Genomic DNA, 14,069 nt, shown 5'->3' on the forward strand with positions numbered 1-14,069 from the left:
TTGAGACTATAGCTATAAGGCAAGTGGTTAAAAAGAGCCAGACAGCTAATGTGGCATGGCTATTGCTGCCTGCCTTTAATAAGATGTTATAAGAAAGATGAGTCCAAGAAAAGATTCAGTGATTTTCAAACAGAATTGGGAAAGAATACAGAGATTAGCCTCTTTAAAGGGTGGAAAAGCCAATGACTTCTGGACTCCAAAGACAAAGAAGAAAGATTGAAAGAACATGACATTGTAAGAATTTTTAGCTGAAGTAAATGACTCGGCCATGCAACAGAGATCAAAGTAAGAGTATTATTTTCAAAATAAGCCTTTTATTTCAGATTGTCTGTCACCATTAAACAGAGAGACAAAGGTATGGAGATGAGGAAGCAAATAAATGAATAGGCATGAGAAATATGTAAAGGGAAATGTTGGGCATATGTACTGCCCATAACTGAAGAGTCTGAGGTCTTATCTTACTTCAAAGCTAACAATTTGGCCTGCCAGTTTTATGGATGCTGGAAGAAGATACAAAAATCCTGGGTCAAAGACAAAGAAATGTTTACTCATAGCAAAAGCTATAGCTGAAGATTTGGCATTTTTTTCCCCATCAGTTCCCTATGTCCCGGATCCCACAGAGAAATGGGAAGACATCTGCACACGAGGTAGGTTGCAGTACAGTACAAGTGCCCTGTGCTTTGGGAATCCAAATATTTTGTAATGGATAGTGAGCATGCCAGACCTCTGCCTGGAAGGAGACATGATCTCTGTCTTAAAACTGCAAACAAATCTTCTCTTTGATTCAAAACTAGATATTTACCGTAACTTCTAAGGCCCTTTACTATACAGACATCCTTGAGAACATAGTCCGGAGTAAGGCAGTCCATGCCTCTGGTTGCAAGATATACAGAATTGTGATGGTTTTATGGAGAATTATTTCCCAACACATAGTACTACATAAAACTCTCTAAAAGCAAATGGATCAGAAGTGTACAAATTATATTGATTACATTAATAAAGAAGCCATAACATCAGACTGAAGTTTTTTTTTAAAGTTTTTGAGTTATTAGGAAATAGAAACAAAACAAATCACAACAATAAACCTTAGGCCATCAAATCTGTGGAGTGTGAAAATTATGCACCCCCAAGGAAGACTTTTTGCAAAATGCCTACTTCTAATATTGCTATGGAAATTAGTGAACACAGGTTTGTCTCCCAAAGTATAGACATAAAAGCCATGAAGAATGATGAAAATAATTTCTCCCAAGAAACAAAATCAGAATATAATTAAGAAACATTTCTATTATTTGAGTTATTCTATTTTGAAGGTTTGTAATGAAACATTTTCTATTGCAATGTTAACTGATATGTATGCTATGATAAATATTATGTTATAAGCATAAAAGTTGAAATAAGATATTATAACTGAGGAAAATGATTGAGATTAGGGGGTCAAATGGTGTTTCTTTGAAAATTGGCCATGAGATGAAATTTGAAAAGTGAGTAAGAGTTAGCAAGAAGAAGGATAGAGATAAAAATACTTAGGGCGATTAAGTATGCTGTAGTAAAAATAATCAAAAATGAAATATTCAGAGAAAGAAACGATAAAAAACTGAAAAAAAGTGAGCTATATTATATTTTCAGTTGGCCTAATATATATGTATTTGGAGCTCCCTAAGGAGAGAAAAAGAGTGAGAAATAAAAGAAATATTTGAAGAAATAATGGCTAGTGTTTCACCCAGTTCGTTGAAAATTATAAAGCCACTAATTTAAGAAGCTCAATGAACCCCAAGCAACAGAAACATGAAGAAAACTACACCAAAACATATGGTGATCAAATTGTTCAAAAAAACTTTAAAAGAACAAATCTTAAAAAACAGCCAAACAGAAAGCCACTTTCCTTACAGAGGAAAAATGAAAAGGATGACAGAGATTTCTCTTCCAAAACAATGCAAGTGAGAAAACAGGGGAAAGCATCTTTAAACTACTGGGAGAAAAACTGCCAACCTAGAATTCCATAATCAGTAAAAGCATCTTTTAAAATGGAAGAAAATGTAGAGCGTTAAATGACAATATTAGAGAAAAATTATGGTCTCAAATTAGTGAAGTCATCTTCCCCTTATGAAACAAGAATGAGAACAAATTAAAAATAAACAAAACAAAGGAAACAAGGAAAATAAGACTGAAATAATAAATAGAAAGTAAGAAACAATAAAGAAAATCAGTGAAACCAAAATCTGATTGATTCTTTGGAAAGAAACAATAAAGATGATGCACTTTTTCTTATAATAATCAGAAAAAAAATTTAGAAAAGACACAGATTACCAGTGTCAGGGGTGAGAGATGGAAGGCCAGTAACTATTCTAGTGTTTCTTGTAGACACACACACAAAATCATTCTAAGCATTAAAAAAGATAAGCGATATGAAGAGAGTCTTTAAGTCACTCTATTCAGCATTGTAGATGAAATGAACAAATTCCTTGAAAGGCACAAGATACCAAAGCTCACCCCCCCAAAAAAAAAAAAAAAGAAAAAAGAAAGAAAGAAAACTAAACCTGACTAACTCTATTTCTATTAAATAAGTTCAATATGCATTTTATTTTTTCTTTATTTATTTTTGAGAGAGAGAGGGAGAAAGAGAGAGGGAGGGGCACAGAGAGACAGAGAGAAAAAGAGAGAGAGAATCTTAAGCGGACTCCACACCAAATGAGATGCCGGACATAGGGCTAAATGTCATGATTGTGAGATCGTGACCTAAGCCAAAATCAAGAGTCCGACGCTCAACCAACTGAGTCACTCAGGCATCCCTGAGTTTGCATTTTGAAACTATGGCACAAATATACTCCAAGTCCAGATTTCATCGGCAAACACCACCAATCATTTAAGGTAGATATAATATCAATTCTATACAAACTTAAAAAAAAACATAAAGAGAAAGAAATAATGTGCAACCATTTCTATGAGATTAGTATTACCCTGGTAGCAAAATCAGACAAATATATTACACCATAAAAATCCTGGAGGAACATAGGCATTGACCAAGAGACATTGACCATAGCAATATTTTTTTCTGAATATGTCTCCTAAGGCAAAGGAAACAAAAGCAAAAATAAGCTAATGAGATTACAGCCAAAAAAAGTTTCTGCACAGTGAAGGAAACATTTAACAAAACTAAAAGGAAACCTATGGAATGGAAGAAGATACTTGCAAATGATATATCCAATAAAGGGTTAGTATCCAAAATATATAAACAACTTATCAAACTCAACACCCAGAAAACAAATATTCCAATTAAAAAATAGACAGAAGATATAAACAGACATTTCTCCAAAGAAGACATACAGATGGCCAACAGACACATGAAAAGATGCCCAACATCATTCATCATCAGGGAAATGCAAATCAAAACCTAAATGAGATATGACCTCATACCTGTCAGAATGACTAAAATCAAAAACAAAAGAAACAACAAGTGTTGGTGAGGATGTGGAGAAAAAGGAACCCTCTTACACTGTTGGTGGGAATGCAAACTAGTGCAGCCACTTTGGAAAACAGTGTGGAGGTTTCTCTAAAAGTTAAAAATAGAACTACCTTATGATCCAGAAATCACACTGCTGGGTATTTACCCCCCAAATACAGAACACTAATTCAAAAGGATACCTGCACTTCAATGCTCATAGCAACATTATTTACAATAGCCAAGATATGGAAGCAGACCAAGTGCCCATCAAATGATGAGTGGATAAAAAATATGGTGTGTATATACACACACACACGCACACACACACACGCACAATGGAATATTATTCAACCATAAAAAGAATAAAATCTTGCCATTTGCAAGAATATAATGCTAGAATATAATGATAAGCAAAATAAGTCAGAGAAAGACACCATATGATTTCACTCATATGTGGAATTTAGGAAGCAAGACAAATGAACAAAGGGGGAAAAAAGAGAGAGAGGTAAACCAAGAAACAGACTCTTAACTATAAAGAACAAACTGATGGTTACCAGAAGGGAGGTGCGTGGGGGGATGGGTTAAATAGGTGATGAGGATTAAGGAGTATACTTGTTGTGACGTGTGCACAGGGTGATGTATGGAGTGTCGAATTACTGTATCGTACACCTGAAACTAATATAAGACTGTATGTTAACCACCTGGAATTAAAATAAAAACTTAAAAAATAATGAAACATAAAATGATAAAAAATAACTAGATGAGGTACCTGGGTGGCTCAGTCAGTTAAACCAAGTCTGACTCTTTGTTTCAGCTCAGGTCATGATCTCGCGATTTTGTGAGTTCGAGCCCTGCATCTGCTCGAACTGCTTGGGATTCTCTCTCTCTCCGTATCTCTCTGCCCCTCCATCACTCAAGCTGTCTCTGTCTCTCTCAAAATAAATAAACTTAAAAATATATATACTAAAAAAACGCAACTAGAATTAATATGTGAAATTAGACTATAAGAACTAAGTTTAATATACAAAATTCAATTGTATTTCTGCATACAAGCAATGAAGAAACAAACTGAAATTAAATTACCATTTAAAATAGCATAAATACATGAAATATTAGGAATAAATCTGATAAAAGATGTGCAAAACTGTACATGAAAAACTTCACGACTTTACTGCTAAGAATTGTAAATGCCCTAACTTAATGGAGACAGATTTGGTTCATGGGTTGCAAGGTTCAGTATCCTTTTGATATCAGTCTTCCCAAATCGATCCATAAATTCAACACAATTGCAATCAAAATCTCATCACCCTGTTTTTCTTTTTTTTTTTTTTTTTTTAATTTTTTTTTTCAACGTTTATTTTTATTTTTGGGACAGAGAGAGACAGAGCATGAACAGGGGAGGGGCAGAGAGAGAGGGAGACACAGAATCGGAAACAAGGCTCCAGGCTCTGAGCGGTCAGCACAGAGCCCGATGTGGGGCTCGAACTCACGGCTCACGGACCGCGAGATCGTGACCTGGCTGAAGTCGGACGCTTAACCGACTGCGCCACCCAGGCGCCCCGCATCACCCTGTTTTTCTATAGATTTTGATAAACTGTTTTAAAATACATATAAAAATTAAAAGAGTACAGGTAGCCAAAGCAAATTTGATAAGGAAGATTGGAGGGCTAACAGTACTCGATTTCAAGGCTTATCATAAAGGTGCAAAAATGAATGCAGTATGTTATTGGTAGCAGGATATAAAAATAGAACATTTGAATAAAGTGTAGAGCCCAGAAATAGACCCATACATATACAATATAAATTTTGGCCATGCTGCAAAAGCAGTCCAGTGAAGAATGGATAGTCCTTTCAACATACGATGTTGGAACTATTAGGTATTGACATACAAAATAATAAACTTCAATCCATATCTTATGGTTATCTATGACAACATCGGTCATAGACTTAAAAGTAAAACTAAAGTATAGAAGATGGCAGAACAGCATGGAAGTTGTGTGTGTCACGTCCATGAAATACAGCCAGATCAACACTAAACCATGCTGCACACCTGGAAAACTGATCTGAGAATTAACACAACAATCTGCACAACCTGAAGCACAGAATTCTGCAGGTACGCGGCGCGGAGAGGTGAACTGGGGGAGAGGGAAGCCGCGGAGGGCAGGGCAGGGCAGGGAGCCACTTTTGCGTGTGAAAGGAGGACGAAGACTGGGGAGAGAGTACCGGAAAAGCCCCCCTGACCCAAAAGCAGCTGGAGAGAAAGTGGAAAAGTGGAAATCGCCACAGGTACTGACCTAAAAAGGGAGACAGGAGAAAGGAGAGGGTTTAAATTCCGTTAAGACTATAAACGGGGAGCGCAGAGTCTGAAACTCCGCCGCTCAATACCTGGTAGTGCTCTGGTCAGAAGGGCAAATCCCGAGGAGCAGAGTGGAGTCTGGAGTTCTTCAGGCCACACGGGGAGAGGTAGTTCCCCTGCTGGGAGGACACCTGGTAGAGGCTGTGCAGCCCCCCCAAGGCAAGGCCCCAGTAGACCCAGGAGAATAACTGCATTCACTGGTGCTGGAACAAGGTCGCTGGGGGTGAAAACTGGTGCCAGATGCGTGTTGTGATTTTCCATAATCCCTGAGGCGCTGCTGCTACGCTGTCTCGCAAACTTTTTCCGGGGCGGGCTGGCATCCGGCTGCAGTCTCTGGGCGTCGGCAGCAGCACGGCACATGAATGTTCCTGGCTGCGGCCGGCACCCGGCCATTGCTCGATGAGTCCCTCCCGCAGAGGGGCGTAACAGGTCAAAGCCGCAGTCCGTCAGAAGTAAGGGGTTGGGAAAAACAGTCACATCTGAGACAAAACTCAGGAGGGAAGTGCTGCCTGGGGACAGTGAAGAAGCAGGGAGTGGAGGAAAGCTGAAGACAGAGGACGGGAACAAAGTTGCTGATCGGGAAGAACAGAGCAACGATACTAGAGACTCGGTACCTGGGTGACGCCATTCTCGCCATTCTCACCTCTCCCACGCATGCGCATACGCACCTATGCGCACCGAAACAATCCACCCCAGTAGAATGGCAGCGCCATCTAGTGGAGAATAGAGCTGTTACACTAAGCCCGGCCAACCCGGCCAACCTCACTCTTCAGGAACACAAGTCTTTCCACCTGCTTAGTTTATTACTATAAAGCGTTTGATAGTCTGACTTCTAGGGGAAAATAAAGTAATTTCAGTTGTATCAGTCTCTTCACTGGTCCATCTATTCAATTTTCTTTCATTTTTTTCTTTATTCTTTTTTCTCTTTTTCATTTCTTTTCTTTTTCTTGAATACAGAAAGAGAAAAAATTCTTTTTTTCAATTCTTATTAAAAACATTTTAAATTTTTTTCTACTATATGCTTTATTTTTGTGTAAATTTTTCACATTCTATTTTACTTCCATCATTTCATTTTAGGCTACTTCAGTGTATTCATTTTTTTCAAATTTTCAGATGATTTCCCTCTACTTCTCCTTTCCCCCTTTTTTTCTCTAATCTATCAATCCCCTTTCAACACCCAGACAAAAACACACCAAGGATCTAGCATCATTTATTTGATTTGTGTGTGTGTGTTTGTTTATAACTTTTTAATATTTTTTAATTTTAATTTTTTACCCCATTAGTTCCTTTTCTCCCTTCAAAATGATAAAACAAAGGAATTCACCCCAAAAGAAAGAATAGGAAGAAACGACATCCAGGAACTTAACCAACACAGATACAAGCAAGATGTCTGAACCAGAATTTAGAATCATGATAATAAGAATACTAGCTGGAGTCAAAAATAGATTGGAATCCCTTTCTGTGGAGATGAAAGAAGTAAAAGCTAGTCAGGGTGAAATAAAAAATGCTACAACTGAGCTGCAATCTCTAAAGGATGCCACGGTGGCAAGGATGGATGAGGCAGAACAGAACATTAGTGATATAGAGGACAAACTCATGGAGAATAAAGAAGCAGAAAAAAAGAGGGAGATTAAGGCAAAAGAGGACGATTTAAGAATTAGAGAAATCAGTGACTCATTAAAAAGGAATAACATCAGAATCATAGAGGTCCCAGAAAAGGAAGAGAGAGAAATAGGGGTAGAAGGGTTATGTGGCCAAATCATAGCAGAAAACTTTCCTAACCTGGGGAAAGACACAGACATCAAAATGCAGGAAGCACAGAGGCCTCCTGTTAGATTCAACCAAAACTGACCATCAACAAGGCATATCATAGTCAAATTCACAAAATATTCAGGAAAGGAGAGAATCATGAAAGCAGCAAGGGAGAAAAAAAAAAGTCCTTAACCTACAAGGGAAAACAGATCAGGTTTGCAGCAGACCCATCCACAGAAAACTGGCAGGCCAGAAAGGAGTGGCAGGATATATTCAATGTGCTGAATCAGAAAAAATATGCAGCCAAGAATTCTTTACCCAGCAAGGGCTGTCATTCAAAATAGAAGGAGAGATAAAAAGTTTCCCAAACAAAAATTAAAGGAGTTTGTGACCACTAAACCAGCCCTGCAAGAAATTCTAAGAGGGGACTCTCTAAGGGGAGAAATGAAAATAAATAAATAAATAAATAAATAAATAAATAAAGACCAAAAGCAACAAAGACTAAAAAGAACCAGAGAACACCACCAGAAACTCCAACTCTACAAGCAACATAGTGGCAATAAATTCATATCTTTCAGTACTCACTCTAAACATCAATGGACTAAGTGCTCCAATCAAAAGATGTAGAGTAACAGAATGGATAAGAAGACAAGATCCATTTATTTGCTGTTTACAAGAGACCCATTTTAGACCTAAAGACACCCTCAGATTGAAAGTAAGGGGATGAAGAACCATCTATCATGCTAATGGTCAACAAAAGAAAGCTGGAGTAGCCATACTTATACCAGACAATCTAGACTTTAAAATTAAGACTGTATCAAGAAATGCAGAAGGGCATTATATCATAATTAAGGGGTCTATCCACCAATAAGACCTAACAATTGTAAACATTTATGTACCGAATGTGAAAGTACCCAAATGTGTAAATCAGTTAATCACAAATGTAAAGAAACTCATTGATAGTAATACCATAATAGTAGGGGACTTCAACACCTCACTCAAAGCAATGGAAAGATCATCTAATCAAAAAATCAACAAGGACAATGGCATTGAATGACACACAGGACCAGATGGACTTAATAGATATATTCAGAACATTTCATCCTAAAGCAACGGAATTTACATTCTCTCCAGTGCACATGGAACGTTCTCCAGAATAGATCACATACTGGGAGACAAATCAGCCATAAGTAAGTACAAAAAGATCGAGATCATACCATGCATATTTTCAGACCACAACGCTATGAAATTTGACCACAAGAAAACATTTGGAAAGGTAACAAATACTTGGAGACTAAAGAACATCCTACTAAAGAATGAATGGCCTAACCAAGAAGTTAAAGAGGAAATTAAAAAGTTCATGGAAGCAATGAAAATGATAACACCACAACCCAAAACCTCTGGGACGTAGCAAAGGTGGTCATAAAAGGAAAGTATATAGCAATCCAGGCCTTCCTAAAGAAGGAAGAAAGATCTCAGATACACAACCTAACCTTAAGCCTTAAAGAGCTGGAAAAAAATAGCAAATAAAACCCAATACCAGCAGAAGACAGGAAATAATAAAGATTATAGCAGAAATTAATGCTATCAAAACCAAAAAACACCAGTAGAACAGATCAATGAAACCAGAAGCTGGTTCTTTGAAAGAATTAGCAAAATTGATAAACCACTAGCCAGTTTGATCAAAAAGAAAAAGGAAAGGACCCCAATAAATAAATTCAAGAATAAAAGAGGAGAGATCACAACCAATACAGCAGAAATAAAAACAATAATAAGAGAATATTATGGCAATTATATGCCAATAAAATGGGCAATCTTGAAGAAATGGACAAATTCCTAAAAACATATACTACCATACATATACATATACATATACATATACAAAACTACCAAAACTGAAACAGGAAGAAATAGAAAATTTGAACAGACCCATAACCAGTAAAGAATTGAATTAGTAATCAAAAATCTGCCAAAAAACAAGAGTCCAGGGCCATATGCCCTGGACTAATCAATGGATCAGAATAGAGAACCCAAAAATGGACTCACAAACGTATGGCCAACTAATCTTTGACAAAGCGGGGAAGAATATCCAATGGAATAAAGACAGTCTCTTCAGCAAGTGGTGCTGGGAAAACTGGACAGTGACATGCAGAAGAATGAACCTGGGCCACTTTCTTATGCCATACACAAAAATAAACTCAAAATGATCAAAAGACCTAAATGTAAGACAGGAAGCCATCAAAATCCTAGAGGAGCAAGCAGGCAGAAACCTCTTTGATCTTGGCCACAACAACTTCTTACTCAACACATCTCCAGAGGTAAGGGAAACAAAAGCAAAAATGAACTATTGGGACCTCATCAAAATAAAAAGCTTCTGCACAGTGAAGAAAACAATCAGCAAAACTAAAAGGCAACTGACAGAATGGGAGAAGATATTTGCAAACGACATATCAGAGAAAGGGTTAGTATCCAAAATCTATAAAGAACTGACCAAACTCAACATCCAAAAAACAAACAATCCAGTGAAGAAATGGGCAAAAGACATGAATAGATACTTCTCCAAAGAAGACATCCAGATGACCCACAGACACATGAAAAGATGCTCAACATCACTCATCATCAGGGAAATACAAATCAAAACCACAAATGAGATATCGCCTCACACCTGTCAGAATGGCTAACATTAACAACGCAGGCAACAACAGATGTTGGTGAGAATGCAGAGAAAAAGGATCTCTTTTGCTTTGCTGGTGGGAATGCAAGCTGGTGCAGCCGCTCTGGAAAACAGTATGGAGGTTCCTCAAAAAACTAAAAATAGAACTACCCTACAACCCAGCAATTGCACTACTAGGTATTTATCCAAGGGATGCAGGTATGCTGTTTCGAAGGGACACGTGCACTCCAATGTTTATAATAGCACTGTCAACAATAGCCAAAGTATGGAAAGAGCCCAAATGTCCATCGACGGATGACTGGATAAAGAAGAGGTGGTGTATATATATATATATATATATACCTATATATATATATAGGAGTATTACTCAGCAACCAAAAAGAATGAAATCTTGCCACTTGCAACTATGTGGATGGAACTAGAAGGTATTATGGTAAGTGAAATTAGTAAGTAAGAGAAAGACAAATATCACATGACTTCACTCATCTGAGGACTTTAAGACACAGAACAGATGAACATAAGGAAGGGGAAGCAAAAATAATATAAAAACAGGGAGGGGGACCAAACATAAGAGACTCTTAAATATGGAGAACAAACAGAGGGTTACGGGAGGGGTGGGGGAGGGGAGATGGGCTAAATGGGTGAGGGGCATTAAGGAATCTCCTCCTGAAATCATTGTTGCACTCTATGCTAACTAATTTGGATGTAAATTAAAAAATTAAATTAAAAAAAAAAGTAAAACTGAAGTATAAGACTTCTAGAGAACTTTTTTTTATTCTTCAGTAAAAACCTGGGAGGGGAATAGCTAAATCATGTGGTAGATACAAATTTACCCTGATAAGGAACCGTCAGACTCTATTTCAGAGTGGTTATAATGGTTGTACCATTTTATACTTCCTCCAATAGTATAAGAGAATGCTGTTTCCCTGATATTCTCTTGAATATTTGGTATGGTCAGTGTTTAATTTCAGGCATCCTGGTAAGTGTGTTGTTAAAATTTTCTTTTTTTTTAATTTTTTTTCTTTAAATGTTTATTTTTGAGACAGAGAGAGACAGAGCATGAACGGGGGAGGGGCAGAGAGGGAGACACAGAATCTGAAACGGGCTCCAGGCTCTGAGCTGTCAGCACAGAGCCCGGCGTAGGGCTCGAACTCACGGACCGTGAGATCATGACCTGAGCCGAAGTCGGACACTTAACCGACTGAGCCACCCAGGCGCCCCAAAATTTTCTTTACTTAATAACTAATGGTATTGATCATAGACATTTTTGGGAGCAGAGTTTATTCCATTTTTTGAAATTTATTTGTTGTATTTTTTGTTTTCTTGTTATTGAGCTTTGATATATCTTTATATATTCTAAATACAAGTCATTTTTTTCAGATATATGCTTTGCATATATTTTCTTCCAGTCTGAGATTTGTCTTTTCATTTTTCTAACAGTGGCTTCAAAGAATAGAAGTTATTAATTTTGATATATTCCAATTTATCAGTAGTTTCTTTTATGTATCATGCATTGGTGTCATAGCTAAGAAATCTTTGCCTCACCCGTTAGTACAAAGACTTTTTTTTCCTCCTCTAGGAGTTTGGTCCTAAAATCAGCAGGTGTTATAATAGCGTTATTTTAGAAAAGGAAGTTAAAATATATATATGAGAAATTGATTCGTAAAAAAGATGATTAGCACTTTTTGAGGTAATATTCTCTGATTAATCATTATCACAATATCACTTTTCTTGGATCTGGCATTATAATATTTGACTTGCTGCTATCTTAGAAATTCTAACACTTAGAAAATATCAATAGGAGTGCAATTAATGCACATTGGCATGCTGTTGTTTTTTCCCAGTGTTTTTCAGGGAACCTTAGAGATCAGTGTGAATCACTGAGCATCTGTTTCAATGGATTGACAGATATTAATTATAAAGATGACTGAAATTAGTATATTGATTAAGTGGAATACTTTTTCTTCTTTGATGCACATTTGGCATCTTGATTAGGTCAATCCTACAGAAATCTCTTGAGCATATTTAGGTTGGAATTTTTCCATTTCTTTGTCACTCGGTTGTCATATTTTTAAAAATAAAAGTAAAATATGAAACTAGTGCACCAGAAATAATCTGATTACCAAATAAAGAGTAACTAGAAATTTTCTTAGGGCAGGAGGTTTTGGATCTAATCAGGCAAACATGATACAAATTTGGTCCAAATTTGTACCTTACAAAAGGTATGAAAAAGGAGCACTAGTTTAAAAAAAATAATCCATAGATGTCAGGATAAAGTTACAAAATAACTTCTTTTTTTTTTCTTTAGAAAAGATAATTGAGAGAAAGAATAAAGTACCTGAGAGGAATCCATTGTATTTCATGACCAAGGAAACTTCAATTGTACTATTTATTAGTTTACACTGTGGCAGTTCTGCCCCTATTTAAAAGGACATAGAGCTCATTGTGTAGCACCCCCAGAAACATGGGAACACCAGGAGAAAGAGGCAGCCATCATCTAGAAAACAAACAGTGAAATGAATTGCTATTTGTCACCTTTCTAACTGTTCTGTTGACCCCTAGTCCCCATTTACTCTGAGTGGTTTCATGCACAATTCTTAATAGAGTACAAAAGAAAAAAAGCAATGCCTGCATTTTTAGAATGATAGTCATCCTCCAAAGGTTGCCCCTTTAAGCTAAAGAATTGTAACTCTGTCATCTTTGTGGTCAAATTCCTTTTCCTCTCGGAAATAAAAGAATCTCTTTGAGTGCAATTTTCTTTCTTTCTCATCAGCCGTGAGTGATGAAAGACAGATAGTAACAAATGGAATTAGACTCTCTCTCTGCCTATCTTTAGATCAAAAACTCCAGAGGTAAATCAGTTTGTCAGCCATTTTTCCCCATTAGGACAGAGAGCATAAGGTTTGCATAATTCCTAGCAAGCTCCCACCCCAACATAATTAGGAGTGTGAATAACCACCTGATCAGCTCTACCATGTGGACATGGTCTGTGGAAGATGTCAGTAACCCTGACTGCATGCTGTATCCAATGCGTTTATGTACTTCTTTTCGGGAAGGTAAGGACATGGTAACTGGTGGCAAGCTTTCTTTTTACCACCAAAATATGGTATCTTAAAAGGTCTATCAGAAACCAAAATGTTTAACACTTGTGTAAGTCATCAACCATATTCAGCAAACATTTTTGAAATCCTAATAAGGGGCAAATCATTAGGAGATTGAAAGAAAATCTTCCATGGGGGAGGGGAAGGGAAAAAAAAGAAGAAGAAAAAAGGAAAAAAAAGTTAGAGAGGGAGGGAAGCAAACCATAAGAGACTCTTAAAAACTGAGAATAAACTGAGGGTTGATGGGGGGTTGGAGGGAGGGGAAAGTGGGTGATGGGTATTGAGGAGGAGGACACCTGTTGGGATGAGCACTGGGTGTTGTGTGGAAATCAATTTGACAATAAATTTCATATTAAAAAAAATAAAGAAAGAAAATCTTTACGGATACTTTTTTGTTTCTACCAATTGTGCCAAAGTGTCCGACTTATACAGTAAGAACCTTAACAATGTACTCTAATGCAGTTTCAAATCTGTTCACACAACTGTACTGTGCTTTCTAAATACCCACAAGGAACTAAAGAGCACAGGAGGTGATATCTTCCACAAGCATAGTCACAGAAAATGTATCTCTTTATATTACATGTAGAATAAGTGGTGAGATTTTTTGTTTGTTTGATTTTTGTTTGTTTTGCTTTTGCTTTTTGATTGGAGAGATGACTGTAGACTAGTATCATACTTCCTTTTCTTGTTGACCTGTGCTTTTCTATGAGATTTTAGATTGGTTAAAAGCCAGCATTACAGGCA

The sequence above is a fragment of the Leopardus geoffroyi genome, chromosome D3 (genome assembly GCF_018350155.1).
Source record: "Leopardus geoffroyi isolate Oge1 chromosome D3, O.geoffroyi_Oge1_pat1.0, whole genome shotgun sequence".
Classification (NCBI taxonomy): domain Eukaryota; kingdom Metazoa; phylum Chordata; class Mammalia; order Carnivora; family Felidae; genus Leopardus; species Leopardus geoffroyi.